The sequence below is a fragment of the Chelonia mydas genome, chromosome 2 (assembly GCF_015237465.2).
Source record: "Chelonia mydas isolate rCheMyd1 chromosome 2, rCheMyd1.pri.v2, whole genome shotgun sequence".
Classification (NCBI taxonomy): Eukaryota; Metazoa; Chordata; order Testudines; family Cheloniidae; genus Chelonia; species Chelonia mydas.
The window spans coordinates 225,892,587-225,901,075 of record NC_057850.1 but is presented as its reverse complement, the minus strand read 5'-3'; the positions used below and the strand labels follow the sequence as shown (position 1 = coordinate 225,901,075).

General features: G+C 43.5%; 1 long non-coding RNA gene across 1 annotated transcript; it reads left to right on the top strand.

Annotated features, from left to right (window-relative positions):
• Window positions 1–946: 946 nt before the first annotated feature.
• LOC122464747 lies at window positions 947–8,258 on the top strand. The gene is made up of 3 exons (XR_006289067.1): window positions 947–1,012; window positions 3,182–3,351; window positions 4,411–8,258. It is a non-coding gene; the product is annotated as an uncharacterized LOC122464747 (long non-coding RNA).
• The last annotated feature ends 231 nt before the right edge of the window (window positions 8,259–8,489 follow it).

Sequence of the window (8,489 nt, the reverse complement as noted above, 5' to 3'; positions counted from 1 at the left end):
CTTAGAGCTCCTACTGAGCTAGGAGATTGGTAAACGTTAGTATACAAATAAGATATGTATGTATATTTGTCAGTTTCTGCTTTCTTTTGTCTCTTATGTTAAATTGGCTTTGGCTTAGCTGTATAAATAAGTTATCTTGAGCCTCAGAGAGGGGCTCACATCTGGGTGCATTGGCAAAGCGCTTTGCTAATAAACAGTGGTCTGACAAATTGTGTGAGTCCTGAATCTGACTTTGACACACCCGATGGCTGGAAGCAGTAGCTCTAAGCAACGCCAGGGCTAAAGGTGTGTGCCAGGCACTAACAGACATTTTTTGCCAGGGTAAGTTGGCCCTCCAACATCCTCACAGATGCAGGAGCTAATTTCCTGGCAGGAACTATGGAAAGCCTTTGGGAAGCTCATGGGGTGAATCACTTGGTTGCCACTCCTTACCACCATCAAACAAATGATGAGAAGTTTAATGGAACTTTGGGGGCCATGATACAAAAATTCATAAATGAACACTCCAGTGATTGGGACCTAGTGTTGCAGCAGTTGCTCTTTGCCTACAGAGCTGTACCCCATCCCAGTTTAGGGTTTTCACCATTTGAACTTGTATATGGCCGCGCGGTTAAGGGGCCATTACAGTTGGTGAAGCAGCAATGGGAGGGGTTTACACCTTCTCCAGGAACTAACATTCTGGACTTTGTAACCAACCTATAAAACACCCTCCGAACCTCTTTAATGTTTCACCCTATCTGTGATTTGGGGAGCGTGTCATAAATATAAAGGGAAGGGTAACCAACTTTCTGTATACAGAACTATAAAATCCCTCCTGGCCAGAGGCAAAACCCTTTCACCTGTAAAGGGTTAAGAAGCTAGGATAACCTCGCTGGCACCTGACCAAAATGACCAATGAGGAGACAAGTTACTTTCAAAGCTGGAGTGGGAGGGAAACAAAGGGTCTGTCTGTCTGTGTGATGCTTTTGCCGGGATCAGGTCAGGAATGCTGTTCAGAACTTCTGTTAAGTTAGTAAGTAATCTAGCTAGAAATGCGTTAGATTTCCTTTTGTTTAAATGGCTGGTAAATAAGCTGTGCTGAATGGAATGTATATTCCTGTTTTTGTGTCTTTTTGTAACTTAGAGAATCCCTCTAGGCAAAGCCTTATGTTTTGAATCTGATTACCCTGTAAGGTATTTACCATCCTGATTTTACAGAGGTGATTCTTTTACTTTTTCTTTAATTAAAATTCTTCTTTTAAGATCCTGATTGCTTTTTCATTGTTCTTAAGATCCAAGGATTTGGGTCTGTGTTCACCTGTGCAAATTGGTGAGGATTTTTATCAAGCCTTCCCCAGGAAAGGGGGTGTAGGGCTTGGGGGGATATTTTGGGGGGAAGACGTCTCCAAGTGGGCTTTTTCCCTGTTCTTTGTTTAACACGCTTGGTGGTGGCAGCATAGGGTTCAAGGACAAGGCAAAGTTTGTACCTTGAGGAAGTTTTTAACCTAAGCTGGTAAGAATAAGCTTAGGGGGTCTTTCATGCAGGTCCCCACATCTGTACCCTAGAGTTCAGAGTCAGGAAGGAACCTTGACACCACCCATCCTGAATTGGGTGGGACAATCCTGAAATGCAGAGTTGAAGTCCCGGTCACGGGCTGAATGATTCCTGGACAGCGTCTGTCCTGGATTCCCTATGGTGCCAAGGCTGCCCAGGCTCAGGGCCGACACCAGCCTTTTCCCAGTTTGGGGGGGGGCTGAGTTGCGCCTTAGCCCACACCCGCCATGAGGCCCTGCCCCCTGGCCAGGCTGGAAACTGGAGCTAGGCCATAGTAAGAGCTGCCCAGGCATAGGCTGCAGCTTCCCCTCTGCCTGGTGGGTGCTCGATCCCTCCTCCCAGCCCCTGCACCGCCTCTGGCCCTGCCCCTGCACTGCCCTCGCCCCACCCCCTTCCCCAAAGTCCCCAGCCCCTTCCCACCCCCATTCTACCCCTTTCCCCCAAGTCCCCACCCCTGCCCTGCCTCTTCTCCGCCTCCTCCCCTGGGCGCTCTGCACCCCACTCCTCCCCCTCCCTCCCGGAAAGTCCTAAGTGCTGCCAAACAGCTGTTAGGTGGGTGGGAAGTGCTGGGAGGGAGGGGGAGGAGCAGGGACGTGCCACACTGTCTGGGGAGAAGGCGGCGAGGAGGGGAGAACTTGGCTGCCGGTGGGTGCAGAGCACCCGCTAATTTTTCCCCGTGGGTGCTCCAGCCCCGGAACACCCACGGAGTCGGTGCCTGTGTGCCCAGGGATCCAGGGCCACTGTGAGGAGCCTAAGACCCTCCACCTGTCCTGCCAGGGGATTTCACAGGTAACTGCTGACAGCAGAGGAATGGTGACACTAAGGAATCTTGGGTTCCATTCCAATTTCTTCCCTCTGCCTAATATGGCAGTATCTCTTTAAGAAATCTAAGAGAGGCAAAGGGGAGAAGAATGAGTTGTGTCTGGGTCACTGTTGCTAGGCATAAACACAATTAGCATGCCACTCCCAGAAATTTTTGGAATTGGGTGTGGTGGTCTTGGAATGCTCAATAGGTTCCCTGTAGCTGGACTCATAGACTCCACTGAGGGCAAATAGTCAGGGCAGCAGCTTTACAAAAGGGCATGTGACCTATATGGGTGGGCTGGGAGAAGCTTAGCCACAAGACAGGAGCAGGAAACAGGCTTCTAACTCTGAAGCATTTTGTAGTAGGTTTCAGAGTAGCAGCCGTGTTAGTCTGTATCCGCAAAAAGAAAAGGAGGACTTGTGGCACCTTAGAGACTAACAAATTTATTTGAGCATAAGCTTTTGTGAGCTACAGCTCACTTCATCGGATGTTCACAAAAACTTATGCTCAAATAAATTTTAGTCTCTAAGGTGCCACAAGTACTCCTTTTCTTTTTGTAGTAGGTTAGTGCTATTGTTTACTTATGAACACAGGACAGGGTTAGTTATGGAAAGAGGAAAGTAGGAGGGAAACATATTTTTTTGTTTTAAGTGTATACCTTGAACGTTTGGTTTTAGCCAACCAATCTTATTTAAATTCTCTTAACCAGTATGGGTCACCGACTCTTTTCTTATTTAAATGTGGTGATGATGAGGAAGAGTCCTCTATATTGTGCTATTCTCAGATTTGTATTTTTTTTTGTAACAGGGTTTTTCATGTATATACTTAATACTGATTGGTAGGTTAATGAGTTGGCTGACTAGCTCACTGAGTGATTCCACAGTCCAGCAGAGATGGTCAGAGAGTCTGCCTGGAGATCTCTGCAAGCAGAGGGGGGAAGATACTATTGTAGTGCATTGTACTCAATAGACTGCATAGAGTTGATGAACTAAAGATTTTCACTGAGACTCAGGTGAACTCAGCTTGAGCTTTTGGAACTCTGACTTATTTCTCACTATTTCTGTGGGGACTGATCAGTTCTAGATTTAATATGTTTTGTTTATAATCGATGTGCATTACCAAGTATCCTTTGTTATTTAGTAGAAATTAAGATATATATTTTTATTATAAAACTTAACTTAATTACTTCATTACCAATTTTATTAATTCCTTTTGTGCTTTTTGGATTTGATTGTGGGCAGGTTGACCCTGTACAATCATTGCTGAAAATCTTCAATGAGTGAATTTTGGGTCTCCCTGTGCTTTTCTGTAGGAGTTGGATTTAAGCACTAGGTGAGTGGTGGTGAAGTAAACTCCAGGCTACCAAAAGGTTAAAAATTGGCACCCAAATAGCGAGGGATTTGAAAATTGCTTGTGATTTTTTTTTTCTGAGGAGTATTGCACCAGTCAATTATAAAATAAGTCAGTGTCACTGAACATAGTTGTTGAATTTGTAAATTATGTTAATATTAAGATAATGAAACTTGTACACAATTTGGGTTAGATCCCTATAAGACCATTTTGATCAGGACTTGCCTTTGCTGGTAGTAGAGAAGAAGTTAAGAGGGTTGTTAGAACCTTTGGTTATGTGACCGATGTGAGGAAGGTGAAGGGAGTACAAGATATGATTCTTTGTGAATTCGAAGACCCTGTTTCTGTGATACACATAGGGAGAAACTGTATGGTGCAGTAGCTAGAGCAGAGATGGGATGCGACTTCTCTTCATTATGCAGTTTTACCATTTATATCCACTGGTGCTGTGCCCACAGTACCTCAGTGTGGGGATCAGGGACATTCTGTGTAGTCTGATAGAGGACTTGAGACTGAGAAACAGCCTTTGGTTACATTTCTATGACAGACAGACTAGATGGTTAACAGATGCTATACCTGTTATGGACCAAGATCCAATAGGAATCTCTACTTCTGCTGTGAGTCTCCCTCTCAAGATGCAACATCGTTCATAAGAACACGGTACTGATATCTGTCAATGAAACTGTGACTGATTGGAAATTTAAACTGAAATGTTTTTCAGGTAATTCACTCAGATCCAGTGGAGAAGTTGATTTATCTCACCTGGCAAGCACAAGCCAAAGAGCTGATGGAAGAGAGTGAGACTTCTGACAAAGTTAAAAGAAGGAAGGTGATTGAAAATGTATTACCTCCAGCACTGAAGGTGGCCTTAGGAGCTGGTAGCAAGGCAACCACTGGAGAATGCTTTGAGATTTTAGAGACGGTATATAGAAGTGTCATAAATGCATCTGAGCTTACGGCTCAATTTTCTGAGTTGTACCAAACATACTAGAGAACTACTGGCTGTGTACCTGAATAGATTACACACTAGCCCAAGAAGTTTTGGAGCCTGGTGAGGTGAGGCTTGTGAGGTAAAAGATACAGAATTGGACTCTTATATACAAGATCAATTTTTCTGTGGTCCTTATTAAATACACTCTTTTCAAAAGGATTAATGCTAGTGGCGACAAAGATCTCTTATGCCACACTCCTTTTTGAGGTGAGATCTTTTGAAAGGGAGCACTCTGATCAACAAAAGAGAGAACTTCAATAAGAAATAGAAGAAGGAAGGCCATTGAGTAAGAGTACTTTTCAATTGCTAAGGGTATCTGAAAATACTTGCAGAGCCAGTGACGAAGCCACTGAAATAGGTTGGAAGGAGAAATACCTGCAAATGGAGCAGTGATTGGTGGGACTGCAGATGATCAAGCCAAGTTCTGAAACTTCTGCTCCATATAGTCTGTTCACTGCCCAATCAAGTCCAAAGAATTTTGATAAACAAGCAATATCAAAATGTACCAAAAGAAAGCCTTTGTGTTTTAAACAGTGGGCAAATTTTCAAAATGATTGTGAGAATTCTCCTAACCAACCAATTATATCAGCAGCCAGAAAGAAAATAAATTAACAACTCTCAGAGCGAAGTTGTTATTAATTGGGTTCAGGAGACAGATGCTACCCAAATGGATGTCAGTGAGGTCATTCAGCCATTAGTAGGACCTGTTTGTCATGGTTATGTTTACCTAGATGGAGCAAAGAGTACCTGCTGTAATAGATACTGGTTCTCAAGTAACGTGTGTATGTAAAACTTTCTATTATGAGCATTTATCTTATCAACAGTTAGTCTATTGCCAATATACTTCAGAAAGAATGAACTTGAGGACACATGATTCCTGGGATATATATCCTTGAAGATATGATTCCCAAAGGTCATCTGTGGGACTAACAGACAATATGAGATACTAGTCTTGGTTTGTCCAGACCATCATATGAATCAGCAAGTGTCAGTGCTCATAGGCACAAATGAGCTGAAATATTTTGTGGAAGACTGTAAGAAGAAATGGGGCCCTGATTTCTTAAGTAGGATTTCACTACCAAGTGAGTGGGCTGAAGCTTAGACAATTTTTCTTCAGTCATTGCAGTAAGAAGCTGAAGAAGGGGCTGATGTGATCCTGAGAAGAAGAAATTCAGTGACAACTCCACCTGGCCAGAATTCTGAAATTTGCAGTGAACAAATTGGAGACTGCCGTAATGCTAGAAGATCCAGGTGTTGCAGTTGGACCTGGTGGGCCAGCAATTCTGTCTCAATTTGTTAAAGTCACTGGCTCCAGTATGAGAACAGGGGTACAAGTCAAAAACTTATTGAGGAAGGATGACTCACATTCTCATTGTGAAGGGGCAAGCAGTTGAATGGATAAAGCTGGTGCCAACTCAAGTTTCAGAAGTTGTGACTAAGAAAGAGACGGTTATATTGCCGCTTGACTTTGAAGGATTTCTTCAGTGCAGTTAAGAGAAAAAAGACTGCTAAGACTATCAGTAAGGAAACTTGTAAAGCGAATGCTATTCATAATCTAGACTTTGTAAGAGTTTCAGGAGTGACACATCAGACTGAGCTCACTAATGTCCCTTTTTAAAGGAAGAACTAGAAGGGTTTTGCTCTCAGATTTTGAAAATATGCGTCAGCATGTGTGTGAGTTGGTGGCACTTGGAGTGATTGAGGAAATGTAGTCCATATGCATCACATGTGGTGCTGGTGTGTAAGAAGATGAGCCCTTAGAATGATGGTGGATTATAGAAAACTGAACAGTGTTATCTGAAAGGATGCTTATTGGTTACTCAGGATAGAAGAATCCTTTGCCTTGCTGGTAGGATCTAAATGGTTGTCTGTATTGGATCTAAAGAGTGGATACTATCAAGTTCCAGTAGAGTCCAGTGATTGTCTGAAGACAGTCTTCACTACACTGTTTGGTAATTGGCTTTTCAAAATGGTGCTGCAAGGCTTGACTCTAATGCTCCAGCTATCTTCCAGCAAATGATGGAATGTGTTATGGCTGGTATGAATATCACAGAAACTGTAGAATTCTTGGATGATTCAATCATCTTTTCAGCCACCCTAGAAACACATGAGGAGTGTCTCCTAGAAATTTTGAAAAGACTTCAGGAATACAGCTTAAAACTTGCACTTTCAAAGTGAATACTTCACTTCAGCCTTCAGTGAAATACCTGGGTCACAGCACATCTCAAGATGGGATTTGTCCAGACAGAGAGAACTGATACTATCATCATTTGGCCTGTTCCAACTACCTTCAGAACTTTGTAGATTCTTGGGATTTGCTGATTACTACCTAAGATTTGTAGAGAGATACTCTGTTATTGCAAAACCTTTGAATTCTCTTCTTGCTGGTGGTCCTAAAGAGAGTACATGGAATGGAAAACAACCACTTGAGAGCAGATGGGATGCAGTTTGCCAACAGGCCTTTGAAACCTTGAAACAAAATTTCACTACTGCATCAATCCTTGCTGAAAATCCTCAATGACTGAATTCTGGGTCTGCATGTCCTTTTCTATAGAAGTTGTATTTTAAGCACTAGGAGAAGGGTGCTGAAATAGACTCTAGCCCACCCAAAGATTACATGTGCTCTAGTGGGCATGGACTCTTCTACCCCATCCCCTACTGCCTGTACTAGTTGTAGCTCTTCCCTACTCCTGGCTCCTTGTTCCAGTTCATTCTCCCCACCTAGCAAGTCAGGCTCCACTCCTCAAGCCTCTCCTGCCAGTCTTCTTGTTCAGCAAGTCCTTGACCTCCAGTCCCAGTTCCACCCCTGTGTAGCTCCTCATCCAGTCTGTCTCCCTGGCCTTCCTGCCCAGGTTCACCATCCTCAGTGCCTTCCATTCCTCCCCCAGCAGTCTGAGTCCGTTTCCCCAACCTGCTGGCTCACTGTTATCCTCACCAGCTCCCAGTCCCAGTCTCTCCTTCAACCCTAAATCCCAGTTTCTTTTCCCCCCCCTGCCAGCCTCCAATCCCAGTCTCCCTTGCTACTCCCCTTAGATTCTCTGCAACTCTGGCTCTTGTCCCCTCAGCATTTTAATTAGGCACCTTTCTCCTCCACTCTGCCTGGATCCAGCAAGGGATCACTGAGAGCACAGGAGAGAGAGTCTACCTATTTGCACTTCAGGTGCCCAGAGCTGGACCCAACATTGCTTGCAGTAGCCATTTCAGGGAAAGTCCTGCTCAGCCCTGAGCTGAAGCTTGCCCAATGCAGCCAGAATCTTGGGAGGTATTTAGCTGCTAAAATCTTAGTCTCTACTGACTGTGTGCAAATTGCTTTGAATCTCAAGACAGAGAGAGGAGCAGGGGGGTGATGTGTCTATGGTGACCCATGTGGCTAAACAGATGAGATGGCCTGTTGCATTTTGTACCACTTGAAACTTTTTAAAGATGTGTAGCTTTGAGTTTATTTCTGTGTAATGTATGGCTTTTGTGTCAGGTGGAATCTGCTGTTTTTTCTACTGATTTCTAGTTTAGTGCTATGGTTGATGTTTGATGACTTGTCAAGTTGCTTAGAGCCAGGGATGGGAGAATTTGGATTTTTACATATATATATATATATATATATATATATATATATATATTTTAAGTTCAAAACAAATAATTGAGACAAAGAGTAATAATGAGTAGAGATGGGTCCAAACCAAAACTAACGCCCCTGAAATTAGGGAAAGATCAGTTTTGGATCTGAATCAAGATCTATAACTGGCCTTAGCATTTTTGGGAAGCATGTGAAACTATTATTTTGCAACCTCCCACTGGCCTTCATGATTTCC